The 19,446-nt window shown below is 44.1% G+C and overlaps 1 protein-coding gene across 3 annotated transcripts in view; it reads left to right on the forward strand.

The window, feature by feature from the left end:
- The window catches only part of FSHR (follicle stimulating hormone receptor), a 326,011-nt gene that overhangs the window by 79,023 nt on the left and 227,542 nt on the right, over positions 1–19,446 (forward strand). The window lies entirely within an intron of this gene.

Below are 19,446 nucleotides of genomic sequence, written 5' to 3' on the forward strand. Positions count from 1 at the left end.
GAGAATTAACCAGATTGGAAAAGACCTTTGAGATCGAGTCCAATCCATCACCCAGCACCTTTTAATTAACTAAACCATGGCACCAAGTGCCTCATCCAGTCTCCTCTTAAACACCACCACCTCCCTGGGCAGCCCATTCCAATGCTAATCACTCTGTGAAGAAATTCTTCCCACTGTCCAGCCTAAACCTATGTCCTCTTGTTCTATCACTGGTTGCCTGGGTGAAGAGGCCACCTTCCACCTGGCTACAACTTCCTTTCAGGTAGTTGTAAAGAGCGAGGACATCTCTCTTGAGCCTTCTCTTCTTCAGGCTGAACAACTCCAGTTCCCTCAGCCTCCCCTCATTGGGCTGTGCTCCAGCCCCCTCACCAGCCTTGGTGCCCTTCTCTGGACATGCTCAAACTAGGTGATCTTTAAGACCCTTTCCAACCCATTCTATAAATCTATGATAAAAAGAGATCAAATTAAGATTAAGAGAGTCACTTCTGGCATTTACTCCCTTCTGAGACCTCACCTATCTGTAAGTTGCAGGAGTGGGTGCTGTTGGTAGAGGTGGGTTGGTTGCTGGGGGTTTATTTGGCAAGGTTTTAGAGGCTTCTTAAGACACAAACACAATACATCTTGTGGAAATTGTTCTGCTTCTTGTAGTGTTCCTTAGAGTGGAAGATTTACTGCACAAAACCATTGTGTGAGCAACAAAAGTAGAAGATACCTGTGGCAGGAAGCTGTAGATGTCAGCCAGCCACTGAATCAGGGCGCAGCTTCGATTTACGGTTTCTCTGTTGCCAGAAAATAACCTCCCTGTGTGAGCTGAGGCTCTTCTTGCACTCCACAGATGTAGACTGTTTTGCTCTCACCTACCTGCTGATGTTTATTTTTTTCTGCCTGCAGTAAGATCTTGGTAGCAGCTGGTTTCCTGTAGACACTTAGGTTCTGTTTCTAGCTTCCCCAAGTCTACATGAGCACCACTGAGGAAAATGTACATAATCTTCTTCCCCCTCTGATTCAGCTCCTCTGAGGAGCAGCTAAAAGATCTGGGGTTGTTTAGTCTGTAGAAAAGGAGGCTGATGGGAAGGCCTTTTCACTCTCTTTTTCACTTGAAATGATGTTGGAGCCAGGTGAGGGTTGGTCTCCTCTCCCTGTCAGATGATAGGATGAAAGGAAATGGCCTCAAGTTGCACCAGAGGTTTAGACTGGGGGCACAGGGGAAGTACAGGAAAGGGGAGCAAAGCAAGAGACAGCAGAAGAAAAGAGGTAGTCACCACTGCAGACTCAAGTACATCTTGCAGGTCCTGAAGTCCTCAGTTGATGGGGAAGTCTCAAACTTCCCTGTCAGCTTTGATATTTTATGCCTTTTCCAAGCTATATGTGGTCACAGTTGTTCATTCAGTTACCATGGTTATAGCATGTTTGACTGGTGTCAGCCTCAGACCCACACTTACTTGTGTGGTTTTGACTCTAAGCTGCTGCATCAGTCATCTGTGCAGACCCTCTCCATCTCCAGATGCCAGAGTCAGCCTCGGCTTGCGTTACTCAAACAAGAAAGCTGTGGCTGCTGTCTTCATGGGGCAGTGGTGAGACAAACATGAGACAAACTTAACTGCTTTCACATGCTCAGCCACCTTTTTCTTATCCTCAAAATCTCCAATTGGGAAGTGGCATCTAAGATGCCACTTCAGAGAATGGGCAGTGTCTAGTTTTGAAGCCAAATAGCTGCAAGGTGACACAAAGTCTGTTAGAATGAAACCCCCTAAGAAAGAAAATAGGTAAAAGAAACATTAACGAGTGGGGAGAGTTGCACATGAAGACTTTCTAAGGGTCAGTAGATAACTGGACTGTTTTTTCATAGATTTATTAAATGGTTTATTAGGTTATTGGTTTATTAATCTTGTTTATTAAATGATTTATTAAATTGCCATTGGAATGGGCTGCCCAGGGAGGTGGTGGAGTCACCGTCCCTGGAGGCATTCAAGGAAAGCCTGGCTGAGGCATTTAGTGCCATGGTCTGGTTGATTGGACAGGGCTGGGTGATAGGTTGGACTGGATGAGCTTGGAGGTCTCTTCCAACCTGGTTGATTCTGTGGTTTAAGTTGGAAGGGACCTTCATGATCACCTAGTCCTAACCATCCTGCGTGGGCAGGGACACCTTCCACTACACCAGGTTGCTCAAGGCCTCATCTAACCTGGCCTTGAACACTTCCAGGCAATTTTATATCATTTAAGATATCCCCTGGCAGTTGTACTTTGGCCTTACAACTGCTTGTTAAATAAGAAAATAATTTATTTCATTTGGCTTTTTATACCACCAAGGTAAAACTGAGATGAAAAACTTCTAAGTGTGCATTTGGAATATTTTTTTTTCTTGGTGCCAAATGAAACCTTTCACAGATTTTTTGATTTCTTCTTTGCAGAAGAAATTCCAGTCTGTTTGCAGCACGTTTTGGCAACTGTTAATTAATAATTACATTTATCCACTCTCCTTCTATTTTTAGGATCAATAACTTGTAAAACAAAATAAATACAGGGGGGGTGAAAAGAAAATGTGGGCAATGCTTCTTTCTTTTAAGACACAAATCCACATGGCTAAATTGAAGGCAAGGAGTCCACGTGAGGCTGGACTGAATGATTTCCAGAGGTCCTTTGCAACCCCTACCATTCTCTGATTCTGTGTGAAATGCCTCTGTTATCCAAATGCCACTTTTTAGGTTATTATGCTTTTACAGCTAGTGCAGCAGCAAAAGAGATGTAAGGAAGGTGGTGCGGGGAGAATGCTAAACAAGACAAATTATGCTTGTAGTCTGCAGTTGCTGCATGCTGGGAAGAGGGAAGTGTGTGACAGGAAAACACCCAAGAGCTGGGGCAGCTTGGGGAATGGATTGTTTTGGGGCAGCCTAATCTGTTCTGCACTGCTGTAGTGGGTTCCTGAGAGGGCTTTGGAGATGGCATACGTTTGTATTGCAGGTATAGGTGAAAACTAGACTCCATGGAATCCTGAGAGGGCTTTGGAGGTGGCATACATTTGTATTGGAGGTATAGGTGAAAACTAGACTCCATGGAATCCTGAGAGGGCTTTGGAGATGGCATACATTAGTTTTCACCTATACCTGCACTACAAAACTCCATGGAATCCTGAGAGGGCTTTGGAGATGGCCTGCATTTGTATTGCAGGTAGAGGTGAAAACTAGACTCTATTGAATTTAGCTGTGAAACTTGTGCTACCATCAATGGCACCAAAGAAAAAAGATGGCCAAGAAGCAGGATCTTCCTCTCCTTGAATCTCCTAGCAGTAAGCTGGCCAGATTTTAAAACAGGAAAAAGAAAAGGAATTAAAAGTGCACTTGCAAGGATCAGGGGAACTCTCTGCTTTGCAAATAGTACCTGGTGGTGGAATAGGAGCAGGAATCAATAGAAGAAAAGAGCAGAGCAGCTTCATTAGCATCAGTGAGAAAATAACAGCTTCTGAATGCAAGCTCTAGGGACCAAAGATCAAAGCCCTGGGGTTCATCCCCTTGGCCAGACAATGCATTGAAGTAAAATAATAGCTCTGACTGCAGATGCTACAAGTGAAGCAACGTTTCCGTGCCAGCAATCTATGTAAAGAGCAATCATTCCAATGAAGAAGAGTGAAAAGAAAATTAAATAGCTGGAGATGGAATACTCAGACAGCACTAAGGATGCAGAACAGTTAAAAGTAATCAAATAACAGAGAAATGAATTAGTTGCCATAATGGTCAGATTAGGAAATGGTACACAGGAGTCTAAGGCTGCCAAATGTTTGCGTAGAGCAGCAGCACTGCAACGTAACTGACAAAAGGAGAGAAAGATTTATAGCTTTTTGCCTAATTTTACAAACTATCAAGATGTAAACTTTGCTGTCACAGCTGAAAACAAACACAGCTCATCCTGCCTGAACCTTAAAAATCCTACATTTAAGCTTTGTTTTGTGGGGTTTGGTTTGATTTATTTTTACTCCGTATGGTTGATTTTGACCAAAATTGTTAGACCTGATTGCTTCTGAGTCCACATTGAGTCTGAGGTAAATTTACACTCAAAATACATTAGTTTTGTGAGTATGAGAATTAAAACCTTGCTTTTCACAGCACCTGTGGAACAGAATGGTAACACTCGTGTGGCACCAGTGACACGAACCTGTCATAGAAGTGTGCCATGGCTGTGACCCAATTTTACTATTTTGCACTGGAAACAAACTGTGAATAAAGAGCAGAGAGATTTTCTTCCTTTGGCATTTACTGGAATCAACAGAATGAATTAGCTGATGCAGTTTCATCTACTAGAAATCACAGAGCTGTTTCAGTTGGAAAAGCCCTCTAAGAGCACCATCCAGCTGTCAATCCAACACCACCATGGCCATTAAACCATGTCCCCAGGTGGCATATCTACACTTTAACACCTCCAGGGATAATGACTCCACCACTTCCTTGGGCAGCCTGTTCCAACACCTGACCACTCTTGCAGGAAAGAAATTTTTCCTGATGTCCACCTAAACCTCTCCTGACACAGTTTGAGGGCATTTATGGCATTTCTACTTGTTCTATCACTTGATACTAGGGAGAAGACACCAATCCCCACTTCACTGCAATCTCCTTTCAGGTAGTTGTAAAGAGCAATTATTTGTCTGTGCTCCTTGATTAGGGGTGTTTTGAATAGGCTAAGAAGGAATGGTTGTGCTTGCTGGAAGGGCATCTGAACTCTGAGTGGTGCTGCAGTAGATGGTGGGACATTCACTGCGAATGGTGCTACCATGGTTTGGACATGCATCTGAAGGCAGTGTCTGGACCATCCTGGTTCCTACAGTGATGCAGCTGATAAGAATGAACCTTAGAATCACAGAATGTCAGGGGCTGGAAGGGGCCTCGACAGCTCATCCACTCCAACCCTCCTGCCAGAGCAGGATTACCTATAGCAGATCATGCAGGAACATGTCCAGGTGGGTTTTGAATACCTCCAGAGAAGGAGACTCCACAACCCCCCTGGGCAGCCTGTTTCAGTGTTCTGTCACCCTCACAGGGAAAAAAATTCTCATAATGTTTAAATGAATTTTTTTATGCCTCAGCTTCTACCCATTGTCCCTTGTCCTGTCAAAGGCAGAATGAAAGGCAGGTTGCTTCCTCTTTGTGAAGTTGGAGTGTTTTCCAAGGCACAGCCCTTGACTGAGGGCATGGATGAGGTCTGGGACCACCCTGATCACTTTGGGACAATGATAAAATACGCTAATCCTAAGATGTACTCATGTGGCTCTCATGTGGTTCATAGCAGAGCCATTGGCATCTCCAACCTCTAACAGATAGTGGTACTGAATTGCATGCAAGATGAATCAGGAGAGGCTGATCACCTTATCAAGGTGCAGAGAGGGACAGGATACCATCCTGACATCAATACAGTACAAAGGTACCCTGCCCACCTCCAGCACCAACATCCCCGTCCTAGGACATGCTGTGCACCCAGGAGCCTTAGGGCAGCTCACCTGTCTCAGTGTCATCACTGAGGTGCAGCTGTGCTCCTCACACATACATGAAGAGCCAACAAAGCAAGGAGCAGGTCCTGACTTATTTTAAGAACATAATTTCAAAGCTGTATTGACCTTTGAGCTCAAAGCTCCTTTTCAGGTGGTCATGTGTGCAGATAGGTTCTGTCTTTTACAGTGATATTGAGCTGACTGGGGAGCAAGATTTGCATTCTTTTCCTGGTGTTGATTGGTAAGCCTCCATGGGCTGAAGCAGCAGTAGTAGCAATTGATGCATGAGAAATATTGATAAATATTGACAAATACAACATTTCCAATGGGGCTGGAGAGACGCAGAAGAGATTAATTGCTTTTTCTTAGGTCACAGTTTTGCCTTTAGCATTATCAGCATGGATGCCTTTCATTCATCAGTGTGAATTGTTTACAAAGGCAAATATATTGTCAAAGAACAGTTTGGGCTGGAAGGACCTCAAAGGTCATTAGTCCAACCCCCTCTGCAGTAAGCAGGGACATCCCCAAACAGATCAAGTTGCCCAGAGCCTTGTCGAGCCTAAATATCTCCAGGGGTGGGGCCTCAACCACCTCCTTGGACAGCCTAATCCAGGGTTCCAGTATCTTCACGGTACTTCTACCTTTGTGATTATATTTTAAATGTGATTTGGGTTGGTTTTTTTCAGCTTAGATCTTGAGGACAAATGATCTTACACTGAGGTGGTTGATACTTGCTTATTTTTCAGGGATGAAGATCTGAATTTACCTTTGATTCAGGCAGTAGTTAAGTAGAGCTCCAAAACGGTGGAGGTCTGGAAATATCTAGCTTAGCTTTTCTGGGATGAGATTTAACAAGGCCAAGTGCAGGGTTCTACACTTTGGACACAACAGCCCCAAGCAGCACTACAGGCTGGGGACAGAGAGGCTGAGAGCAGCCAGGCAGAAAGGGACCTGGGGGTGCTGGTAGATAGTAGCTGAACATGAGCCAGCAGTGTGCCCAGGTGGCCAAGAGAGCCAGTGGCCTCCTGGCCTGGATCAGGAACAGTGTGGCCAGCAGGACAAGGGAGGTTATTCTTCTCCTGTACTCAGCACTGGTCAGGCCACACCTTGAGTACTGTGTCCAGTTCTGAGCTCCTCAATTCAAGAGAGATGTTGAGGTGCTGGAACATGTCCAGAGAAGGGTGACAAAGCTGTGAGAGGCCTGGAACACAAACCCTGTGAGGAGAGGCTGGGGGAGCTGGGGGTGTGCAGCCTGCAGAAGAGGAGGCTCAGAGGTGACCTCATTGCTGTCAACAGCTACCTGAAGGGAGGTTGTACCAGGTGAGGTTGGTCTCTTTTGCCAGGCAAGCAGAAACAGAACAAGGGGACACAGTCTCAAGTTGTGCTGGGGGAGGTCAAGGCTGGATGTTAGGAGGAAGTTGTTGGCAGAGAGAGTGATTGGCCTTGGAATGGGCTGCCCAGGGAGGTGGTGGAGTCGCCGTCTCTGAAGGTATTGAAGCAAAGCCTGGCTGAGGCACTTAGTGCCATGGTCTAGTTGACTGGCTAGGGCTGGGTGCTAGGTTGGACTGGATGACCTTGGAGGTCTCTTCCAACCTGGTTGATTCTATGATTCTACCCATTCATACTCTGCATCACAACTGCTGCACAACCATTCATGGTTTCTCAGTACTTTTGTGTTTTCCTTGTCTCTTGTAATGAATTGAGTGAGAATGTGTGTACTGCCCTGCATTCACTATGAACATTATTTTGATGGCTAGGGTAATAGAGATGCTTAATGGTATTAGGGAAGAGTATTTTTCAGAAGCCTTTAAATAGAATATTTAAGCAGATAGTTGTGCGGTCAGCACCTCCCACAGATATGAAATTATCTCTCGCCTTCTTTCATGGCTTCTATCTATTCAAGTAGCAAACATCTTTCTCCTCTTCAGAATTGCTAACTTGTTAGAGGCTCTGTCTTAAAAAAAAAAAAGAAAAGAAACTCCAAAATATGTTCTGTTGCCAGAAAAAAATGGTGTGAAAGTAAATTCTTTTAAATTCCATTTCAATAAATGCAAAATAAAGGCCAATTTTTACCACGATTTTACTCTGCTAGAAAATAGCAGCATAAGCAAGCCAAGGTTCTGGCTGTGATGTTATCTACACTGCAGCTGGCCCATCACCACAAATGGCTTTAGCTGGCTGCCTTTCCAGCCTTAGAGCTCTGAATTCGTCTGAGTTGATGCTGCCTGTGAGCAGGTTAAAGAAACAAGGGTGGTATTTCAATGTATACCTTCCCGAAAGGCTTGTTGTGATCCATCTTTCCTTGGCAGCTTACAGGTCCTTCTCCTTGCATTTTCACATGTGCATGCTGCTTCCAGGTGAATTTTGGAGCCTCTGCCTCTATGGTACATTTTGCCCTCCTAGACAAGGCCATCCCTGGATGATAAGAGGCAAGACAGACCTGCAGCCCTCCTGTGAGCCACGCAGCTGTGGCTACTAGCCCAGAGCAGGAGGCGTCCCAGCAGATGGGTTGTGGGGAGTGAGTCAGAGCTGTTGCATAAGCTGCAAGGTGGTAAACTTTGCCTACCAGAAATGTTTCCAAATGTGAAGTCTTCTCCTCCACCACTCCTCAAAAGTCAGGTGCAACATGTGAGAAGATCCTGAGATTACAGGCATTCTGGGTTGGATTTGATACTTTAGGATGCACGTAGTTTAAGATTCCCAGCCCATCCACAGTCTCTGGGGCTAGAAACATAATTAAAAGCTGTGTTTGTATGTGTGGGTGGGTGTGTAATATTCTCAGGCTCCTGGCCTTAAGAGGAAACAGTAAATAGCATCTGAAATTCCATGAAATGGTAAGTGTTGGCAGCTCTGTTCCTCAAGGATTATGTACCAGCCTAGAGAAGTCAAACCGTGTTACCCAATCAGGCAGACGGTGTCTTGGCAAAAACGAGGCTGGCAGGTATTACGTATGGGCAGACCTTGTGTTCAGTGTGATTGCAGTTGGCTGCTACAAAATGTGTGATGAGAATTTTTCAGCAGTGAATTCTCTTTGTTATTTGCAGAGGTTCTAGGAACAGAAGCCTTCTTATTTTATTATGATTTTTCCTCCTCCCAAAATCAGCATGGAGCAGGTAATACTTTCTCATCACCTGTGTGAGCTGTGCCCCCTCATCCTCCCCACAGAGCAGCAGATAAACAGGAGTGTAAGAACCTGCTATGTCAATAAATCAATATTTACTTGCTATGTATGTGATATAGAAATAGCACATCCACTGTTGCTGAATAGATTTCCCTAACTAAGGAAGCTGCTCAGCACACTTAAGACCTCAGTAGTAGTGACTAAACTACAATGCTAATAGCATCAGGTGAGTAGAAACAGTTTTTACAGTACAGGCTTTACTTAGGCTTTCCTTTGATCTGATATTTTTAGTCTTCAGACTTCAATTACTCCTGCTGAATTAACACAACTTTCCAGAAGATCTTTCTCTTGATTGATTGATTTTAACTTTCAATCTGCAAGCTTGACTCTAGCTTCTCAGCTAGTCCTCTACCCTATTGCAAACCTCACCCATTCCCTTCATGCAGCACATCTAGAGGGAAGATAAAGCATGCAGGATCTGACTGTGCTCTCATAAATTCAGAGGACATGGGATTTCTTGCTGTGAGAGAAAACAGCTAAATGATTGCTGCTTTATCTAGTAAAACAAATGTGTCCTTCCCAACAGAGACAATAATTCTTGCTGAACTGAATGCTTATAGATTTTGCCACTAAATATCTGATTCTCAAAGAGCTCAGATCCCACTTCAACATCTAAATGAAGCTCTCGTAATACTTGGCTTCCAGCTGCTCTTCCACCCAGATGAGAACTTTTTTTTTCCCCATCCCCTTGGTGTCTAAATTAGGATCTTTAGGTGCTGGGCTCATTGAAGGTTTAAAGATATTTGAAAGAAGAATGGTAAGTTGTACTTGGGGAATTTCTGGAATGCCTGCTGCTAATTGCAAAGTGAAATGGCAGCTTTTTAATGCCAGCATTTTAGAAAGTAAGCATCCACAATTGGCCCCCTAAATCCTTATTTAGACCTTCTTCTTTAAATCTCAGGCATATAGATGCAGCTGGAGATCTGGCACTCATAGCATACCCGTTTTAGACCATGCCTGCAGCAAAGCTAACATGACTAATTCCAGCCTTCACTAAGTAATAAGCTATTTCCACTAAATTGCTGCAGAAGGGCTGTGTGGAGAGGTGGACGTTAGCAGGGAATGTTGGGAGCCTGTGCTCTGATTCTCTCCTGCTATTAAGAAAATGACAAAGAAATCATTTTAAACCCCCAAATGCTTCTGCACTAGCTTTTTGGTGCAGAGACTCTTCTTTTTATGGAAATGACATGACCTTCTGAAGCAGTAAAAGGTGTAATAGTGATCCAAGCTGGGCTAGAAAAACTGACCAGATATGAAGAGCTGCTGCAGAAATTGAGAGTCTGCCAAGGCATGTGATGAGATGTAGATTTAAGTTGGACAGCAGGAGGAAGTTCTCTACAATGAGGCTGGTGAAATACTGGGACAGGTTGCTTAAGGATGTGGTTGAGGCCTCCTCCCTGGTGACATTCAAAATCAGACTGGATGTGGCCCTGTGCATCCTGATCTAATTGGAGGTGTCCGAGCTGAGTGCAGGGGAGGGTGGAAAAGATGATCTTTGAGGGTCCCTGCCAACCCACTGCAATCTGTGAGTACATTTATTGTGATGAAAAGCCTCTTGTATGTGTAGTTGGACACATTACTGAAGAGGAAGAGGTGAAAATGAGGAAGAGTTAGGACAGTGCCCTCAGAACTCATCAACATTTTTGATGGTATTTTGCTTGCTGTCTTTACTAGAAAAAGAGAAGGGAAATCTGTGAAATCAAAATCATACAAGTAAAGAGGAGTGTATGGAAAAGTGTGCACAGCCTGTGGAGCTCACCTCATCAGCATTTCCAGAGAGAAAAACATAGGGATCTACATCTTCTGGCATGAGACCTCTTGACATCACCGGGGAGAATGTAAGACACTGCATAGTCTCTTGTGTAACTCCCCCACAGTGGAGTTGCAGCTCCCTCAAAGGACACTGAATTGAGCCAGATGGGTGTCGATCTCTTCTCCCTGGGATCAAGTGATAGAACAACAAGAGATGGCTTGCACCAGGAGGGGTTTAGGTTGGGTGTTAGAAGAAATGTCTTCACTGGTCAGTGTTGAGGACAAGGTGATTGACTACAGAAACTGCTCCTCCAGCCATGTTTGCAGCTTGTATTTTCATTCTCTGGACTTGACTCTGAGTAGCTTCGCCTTGAGTTTTATCCATTCTTTAAAGCACAGCTATAGTAAGGCTATAGGAAGCTACAGGCTATAGTAAGGTATAGGCAGTTATTGACAGTATTGAGGACTGAAAAAAATATTAATTTTTTTGGAGTCTCTTTGGTGTGATCTGTGATTTAATCTGAGCATCTTGGCCTGCACCCTGCTGCAGGTTAGAGATGAGGCAAGCTGTATCTGGAGCCAGCCAGGTTTCCAAAGGCTGGTGCTGGCCAGGCTACCTCTGCTGCTCCAGGCTTGATTTGGGCAGAACCTCTAGGGCCTATAAGATTTATCCATTGTTGCAAGCATTTGTTTTAACATATGTGAAAATATCTTGGTGGATTCATCCTATTTAAATCAAATCACCAAATAGGTACTTGGACTGACTTAGCCTTACACTTCTGTTTCTCAGAAGAGAGCTGAGTTCCAAGTCAGCAGTGCAAAAAGTCTGAAGGAGATGAAAGTGGGAGGAGGAATAAAAGAAAGAGAAAATGTCTGTTTATAATCCCCTTAACAACTTGGTTGATTTGGGGGGGGCTATAGTGATAGTATTTTGTGATGGGACATGTGCCTAGCTTGGAAAGGGGAGAAATTAGATGAGGTGAAAACTCCCAGGATCATTATGTTGGGTATAATCTGCATAATAACAGAAATCCAGTGTATGTGGAGATGACTTCAGCTGTCTCTGATACAGAAAGGCAGCTGGATTCGGGGACTAGGCCACCCACTGCCAGGAGAGAGATGCTTAAATCTTCAAAACCTTTGAATCACAGGCTTGAGGAGGTGAGAATCCTACTGTCACAGCATGTGCCTGGGAAGAATGTTACATTTCCTACGCCTCATCCTCTCTCCCTTTCTCACACTCTGCTTCTAAATTGAAGTCTCTGCAGATGAAACTTTGTTTCTGATACCTCTACATAAATCGCCCATTTTCCATTTTGACAGGACTTTGACTGGGAGGGAGGGGAGAAAAAGGTGTGGTGCTTGTGGTTGGTTTTTTTTTCCTTCTTGTCTCTACAGCACTGCTGATTTGTACTCCTCCTTTCCTGAAATATCTCTGAGTTAATTCTGTAGCTCTGGAAGAGCACTGTGGAAATGTAGCTTTCTAACCTTTAACCACAACACAACACCCTCCTCTCTGTAATCTCCACCTCCTCTACCTATTCTTGAAACCTGCCTGGAGCAATGTTTCTGTCTCATAAATCAGAGCCTTTAAGATGGGTAGGGGTTGCACACACTCTTGGAGCTGAAGTGGTTGATCTGACTGATTTTTCTGATAATGCCTTTTTGATGTGCTGCTGGTAAACAGCTTCATTTTTAAAGAGATCACTGCCAAAGTGAAAATCCAGGCTATGGCCAAACGACTGTTATGGGTGACACTGGAATTTCCACTCCTCTGGAGTTTATTCTCCAGTTAAGCTTGCTGACCCCCCACACCCCACCCCTACCTTATACATCCAGACCACAAAAAGGGGTTCTCTTCTTCCTCTGTCTGCAGTCCCCCATGCCATCAATTAAGACAAGAAGAGAGGTTCTTTGGTGATATCTGAGTCAAAGCAAATCTAGAGAAGAGGAAGCTGAGGGGAGATCTCGTGGCTTTGTGAAGGGAGGTTAGAGCAAGCTTCTTCTCCTTGATGGCAAGCAACAAGACTAGAGGAAATGGTTCCAAGCTGCACCAGGGGAGGTTTAAGCTAGATGTTAGGAAATATTTCTTCACTGACAAGATTCTCAATCATTGGAGTGGTCTGCCCAGGAAGATGAAGTCATCATCCCTGGAGGTGTTCAAGCAGTGTGTGGACCTGGTGCCTAGGGGCATGGTTTAATGTCGGTCCTTTAGTGCTGGGGTAGGGATTGGACTGAATGGTCTTGGAGGTCTCTTCCAGCCAGACACATTCTGTGATTCATTGAAGTGAGCAATGTTTTGTTCACAGTTACATGTGAATTCTCTGCCTGCAGGCAGCCTGTGTCTACATCTATGTGGAAAACAGCCAGCAGCTTTTTCACGTGTGAAACCCATAAGTGTAGCTGTTACATGGGCCACGTTGTGAGGGTTTATTGGTGGCTGTATTTGTTGTACCTTCTCTCACACAGAAAACAATCTGATATGACAATGACTCTTCAGGGACCAGCTGAACCTGGATTTGCAGAAGAGAGTGATGATCATCTGAGAGATAGGAAAGAGATTTCTTACAATGTAGCTGAAACAATAATATTGCAGATCTGTGGTGGTGTTCTGACAGGTAATTAAGCCCAAAATATTCATATCTAGATACTCAGGTATGTAGAAAGAGTGGTGACTTTTGTATGGTGCCTCTGAGAGCTGTATGGTTTTTAACACACCTAGAAATCAGGCTGCTTAGGTTGATGCCTGTGTTTATTTCCAGACTTTGTGTACCTGACTGAACTGTAGGATAAGCTTACTCCAGGAGGAGTAAGGAAGCAATCATGTCTCTGTATTTGTCACTGGTGAGGTTGTACATAGAATATTCTGTACAGTTTTGGGCCACTCACTGCAAGAAAGACATTGAGTTTCTGGAGTGGGTCCAGAGAAGGGCAGGAAAGCTGGTGAAGGATCTGGAGAACAGGTCTGGTGAGGAGCAGCTGAGGAATCTGGAGTTGTTTTGTCTGGAGAAGAGCAGTCTGAGGGGAGACCTTTTTATTCTTCTACAGCTCCCCGAAAGGAGGTTGGAGTGAGGTGGAGGTTGGTCTCTTCTCCCTGGTATCAAGAGATAGAAGAGGAACTGGCCTCAAGTTGCACCAGGGGAGGTTCAGGTTGGAGATTAGGAAAAATTTCTTTCCCCAAAGAATGGTCAGGCATTAGATTACCTTTTTTTGCAGCTTATTTTTAAGCAGAATTGGAGGCTGTCTGCCTTTGAATGACCTTTGAATTCCAGGAAAGAAAGCCTTGTTTGATTTATTGTTGCTTGTGGTTCAGGGAGGTTGGTTTGTTTGGTTTTCCTGCATTTTGTTGGGTGAGAGTTTTTGTAGGAACTTGAGGGTTTTTTGGAGGCTTGTTTTTTTTTTTTTTGTTGGGCTTTGGGTTTGCTTTTTGGTGCCTTGAGCATCCATACAGTTGTTGTGACCCAAGTGCAGCAGCTGGCACTTTGCTCAGTTAAATCTCAGTGACCTCAGCACTTCCCTGTGCCTGCCTCCTGTTTTCCTGAAACATCATCACCTATTTTAGATGAGTTTCTCATTTGGTAAGCTCTGCAATATTAATCTGTTGACTTCTCTACAGTCTGCCTTTGATGCACTGTGGATTTGCATGTCAAACTTCATTCCCAACCAAGCCAAATAAAAATAAGACTTACAAATTCTTTCATGCCCATGCTACCCAACTTTATTAAGAGCATGTAGTTAGGATAAGGTTCTGTTCCTCTCTTTCTCGGTGACCTATCTCTGTAAGATACCTCTAGACTTCTAGCTGAGCCATATATTTCCATTTCATTCCTCCTCATGCTGCTGTGCTACTTCCATCATTGACAGCTCTATTTCAGCTGCACTACACAATGTTTGGACAGAGGTGGCATCCAAACCTCTTCCTCCCGTGCTTGTTAGAAGATGACAGGAGACTTCTGGTCAGCTTGTGATGTGAGACAAGACAGAAGTATAACTGAAAGGAATAAGATCCCAGGTGACACTCCTGTTCATAGTGTATTAGAGTACAAGAAGGAAAGGCAGGGAACTCAGCACAGACATTTACTAATCGTTTTGTCACTTTACGATTAATCTGCTTAATGACAAAGCCCTTCCTGCAAAATTCTGATAGCTTTTTGCTTGCACATCATCTGCACTAATCAGTAACTTCACAGGGAAGTTGCTTACACTGTGCATTGTTCTCCTGTCACTCATCAGACAGTGATACCTTGGTAGAAGAGAGAAAGCCTCTTCCTATGCAGACTGTTCAGGAATCTAGTTAAAAGCTTGTCTGTGGTACTTAGACATCTCTGGGATGCAGCTGGTGCATCAGTTATGGCTCCATTACGCCCTCACAAGATCGCCTTTGTCTGTGTACTAATAACATTGAGCAAGTGCAAAAGGACCAATGTGCTTGGAAGATGTCAGGAAAAAGATGTCCAGCTTGAAGGAATTTCAGTCTCTGGAGTATGATAGAACTGTAGAAAGGCTTGAGTTGAAGGGAACCTTAAAGATCAGTTAGTTCCAACTCCCCTGTCTCAGGCAGGGACGCCTCCCGTTAGACCAGGTCAAAGCTTTATCTAACCTGAGCCTAAACACTTAGAATTTCCCTGAATAACCTGGTCCAGTGCTTCACTCTTAACTGTTACTGAAGTATTTGGTTTGAAGGTTGTTTATGCTCTTTTCCTTTTTTTCCTTTTATTCTTCATGACATTACTATTCACTGATGCATTTTACCTTCCTCTTTATGATCTGGAGTAGGCTTAACCTATTGCTGGGCTGTTTTCTGGCCATTCCACATTTTCAGTAGCTATTATACTGTATTAGATGTTATCTTCAGTTGTCATTTGTTACCTGATTTTTAGAATTCTGATTAGTTGTGATGGGTCTTCTTCTCATCACCACACATGTACTCTTCTTGAGATGCTTAAAATAAGTGAACATGAAGTTACACATACCTCCCAAATCAAAAACTTTGACCAACCCTTTCCACACCATAGTGTCCAGGTCTCCAAGACCCAAAGAAGGTAACCATTGTTCATAAATTCATAGAAGGCTCAAGAAGACCTTTAGTGACATTTCAGTTTCTGAGGGAGACCTACGGGAAGGCTGAGGAGGGTCTGTTTAGAGGGGCCTGTGGAGATAGGATGAGGGCAGTAGTTTGAAAGTGAAGCAGGGGAAATTTAGGTTGGACAGCAGAAGAAAGTTCTTCAGAAGGAGAGTGGTAAAATACTGGAACAGGTTGCACAAGGATGTGGGCGATGCCCCATCCCTGATGACATTCAAGATCAGACTCTATGTGTCCCTGGGTAGCCTGCTCAAGTTGGAGATGTCCCCGCTGATTTCAAGGAGGGTGAACAAGATGGCCTATAAGAGAATCCCTTCCAGCCCAATGCCATGGCTTGGAAGTGGTGAATCAACCATTTTATGTGTCTTCCCCTTCAAGCACACTGAATTTTATAGACTGACTGAAATAAAATTAAATGACAAGGAAAAATCTTTATGTCACTGAAAACTGTGTACTGAGTGGATTTGAGAAGCTTTTGCTACTGAATGATTTCCTGTGCAGAGTAGTGAAGGAATGTCACATCACAAGTGATGAGAAAGAAATGATTCTAATGCTATTCAAAAATCACAGTCAATCTGGGGCTTATACATGTGGCAGTAATGCCTGCATTTATAGAATGGTTTAGGTGGGAAGGGACCTTAAAAGATCATCTAGTTCCATAGACATCACCATTGTTTCCCTTTCACATCCTGTGATCTAACTCTTCTCATCAAAACATTCTAGCTAGGCTCAAACTAGAACAAAGGAGGACCTCAGTTTTTGCATGTAGTATATATAAGACTGTCAACATGTCTAGTACTGTGTAAGTTTGCATAGATGTGAAGACCTAATACAGCAAAGAAGTTGAATTTACCACATAGCAGTATTATTTGATGGGCTGTATAAAACTGCTGACATAGCTTGTCTGTTGTTTGGGTTTAGGTTTTTTTTTTATGTGCTAATTCTACACAGTTTAGCTGAATTTGCCTACTGAAATATTCTACTTAAGAGAGGTTGCTAGATGAGGTATTCACAGGTCGTTTGCTTAACAGGCAGGGTTTACAGTTCAATGGGCTTGAAAACGATGATGATGAAATTGCATTAGTGGCCCTTTTTCCTCTGTATTTGTATAAAGATCAATCAGACAACTTAAGCAGGGTGTTTCTGGAGAACCACAAATGCTATGGACCCAGACTGTAACAAAGGAGCCACAGGGAAAAAACTAGAGTCAATGTGTTTAGTGTGTTGACAAGCCATTGAATGCTCTGATGTCTGAGCATCAATAAAAGAGCAGGGCTCAATTATTCCAGGGCAACCTACCCAGACCTCTTTCCCTTCAACTGAATGCTTTAATTGTAAGTATCCCACATGAGCAGAGGAGAGGGAAAAGAGTGCTCCAAAATGTCAGCTGAAAGTGTTTCTATTGAACAAAGAAATGGAGCTAAAATATTTGAAGTTCTCATTTTTAGGTATAAGCAATACTCTGATTTTACCATTGCCCTTTGATAACCTGCCCTGTACTCAGCACTGATGAGGCCACGCCTTGAGTACTGGGTTCAGTATTGGGACCTTCACAACCAGAAAGATCATTGAGATGCTAGAGCAGGTCTGGAGAAGGGCAACAAAGCTGGTGATGGGTCTGGAGAACAGGTCTCATGAGGAGCAGCTGAGGGAACTGGAATTGTTTGGTCTGGAGAAGAGGTGCCTGAGAAGCCTTATTGCCCTCTACAAGTCCCTGGAAGGAGGTTGTGGTGAGGTGGGCATTGGTCTATTTTGCCTAGTATTAAGTGATAACAGAAAAGGAAATGGCCTGAAATTGCACCAGAGGAGGTTTAGGCTGGGTAATAGAAAAAGCTGTCCTATTAAATTCTCTTTATCTCAATCTAGAGGTTTTTCTGGTATCTTTCTGCCTCCTAAATCCTCCTTCCCCTTTTCCCACCCAGGAAGGGAGGTTGCAGCAGTTTTGTGCATCTCTGGACCCTAGTGGTTCAGTGCTTGAGTCAAACCATTACAGTTTCTCACACCTGTGCTCTTGATCTGTGTGTGGGAGGCTTGCTTGGTAGGCATTCTGTCTTAAATGAGAACACTGATCTGCTTAACTTTTCATAGTTTTGAAGTCTTTCTGTCAGATGCAGTCCCCCAGTTTAGCAGAAGACCAGATTTTCTGCATACTGGTTAGCTAAAACCAAGTCCTCTTCTTCCTTCAAGATCAAAACCAAACGTCGGTGTTTTCATCCACTCTTGTGGAAGAGAAGGTTCTTCTGTGGAGCCTCTGCATGAAAGCAAGAAGGAACCAAGTGGTTGGTTAGGAAAAGCACTTGAAGTTTATTTCACTTACGTGTGCAGAGGGGAAAGAGAGAAATACAGAAAAGGAGGAAAAAGTGCAAAAGGTAGCAAAAGCAGGTCCATAGAATCAGTCAGGTTTGGAAGGGACCACAAGAATCATCCAGTTTCAACCCCCCTACTGTGGGCTGGGACACACTACCCTAGATCAGCCTGGCCAGAGCCTCATCCAGCCTGGCCTTAAACGCCTCCATGGATGTGGCCTCAACAGCCTCCCTGGGCAACCCATTCCAGGCTCTCACCACTCTCATGCTCAACAACTTCCTCCTCACATCCAGGCTGAATCTCTCCACCTCCAACTTTGCTCCATTCCCCCTAGTCCTGTCACTCCCTGATAGCCTAAAAAGTCCCTCCTCAGCTGTTTTGTAGGTCCCCTTCAGGTACTGGAAAGCCACAAGGTCACCTGGGAGCCTCCTCTTCTCCAGACTCAACAGCCCCAACTCTTTCAGTCTGCCCTCATAGCAGAGCTGCTCCAGCCCTCTGAGCATCTCCATGGCCATTTTCTGGACATGCTCCAGGAGGTCCACATCCTTCTTGTAATAGAGATTCCAGAACTGGATGCGGTACTCCAGATGGGGTCTCACCAGGGAGAATCAGCTCTCTTGAGCTGCTGGCCACACTACTCCTGATGCAGCCCAGGATGTGGTTGGCCCTCCGGGCTGCAAGTGAATGTCCAGATGATGTCTTGCTGGTCCTAAAGGCCCTGATCAGTGAGGAACCTTCAAACTTCCCTGTTACCTTTTAGGTTTTATATCTTTTCCAATCCCATATGTGGTCACAGTTCCTCATTCAGTTGCCATGTTGTCAGCACATTGAGCTGGTGTCGCCACTGGTCCCATGGTTAGTTCCTTGCCAGCCCATGTCCCACACTTAGTTGTGGGCTCTTCAGGCTCTTAACTGCTGCATCAGCCATCTGTGAGGGTCTTCTTCATTGGAAGACCTAAAGAACTGTCACAGTGAGCCCCAGCTTGCATGACAACGTTCCTGAACATGGAACTTGTAGCCTTGTTTGGTTATCGGCTGCTATAATCACGGAGCTTGTAGGTAAGCAGTTATCTTGCTAGGACAATGGAGGAAAAATTTCTTGGGACATTAGCTCCTTACCATTGATCAGACTTCCCTTTTTCCATTTGTAATACCAGCAGAAAAAAAACTTTTTTCCCAAGAGAAGGTCAAGCAGATGACTATTCTTGCACATGCTGTTGCCTGTGCAGAAAACAGAACTCTACAGCCAGCACTTGAAGGACTGTAACCTTGAGTCCCTCTTGTCTTTGTGGTGGTCTTGGGTAGTGTTTCATGAAAACACAGCACGTCCAGAGCAAAATTCAGCGAGTCTACTGAAAGCCTTTTAGACTGCATTGTGCTGTAAAAATGCAGTGCTGATATGAATGAGGCAGACTGTTGTCAGGAATAGATAGGTTTTTTTTAATGGTTTTGGGTTTTTCTAAGTTATATGTGCACTGTGCTTGGGGCTTGTGTTATTAAAGAGTCTTGCAAGTGGTGTAGGTGAGAGATTCGTGGAGAATGCTTGCGAGTACTGTGTGGCAGTGCTCAGTTTTAAAGATACCAATATGTTGAACATGATTTCATTATTTTTAGGCATAGTTGTTAATCTTTGCATTGCCCCTTTCT

The sequence above is a fragment of the Pogoniulus pusillus genome, chromosome 25 (genome assembly GCF_015220805.1).
Source record: "Pogoniulus pusillus isolate bPogPus1 chromosome 25, bPogPus1.pri, whole genome shotgun sequence".
Lineage (NCBI taxonomy): Eukaryota > Metazoa > Chordata > Aves > Piciformes > Lybiidae > Pogoniulus > Pogoniulus pusillus.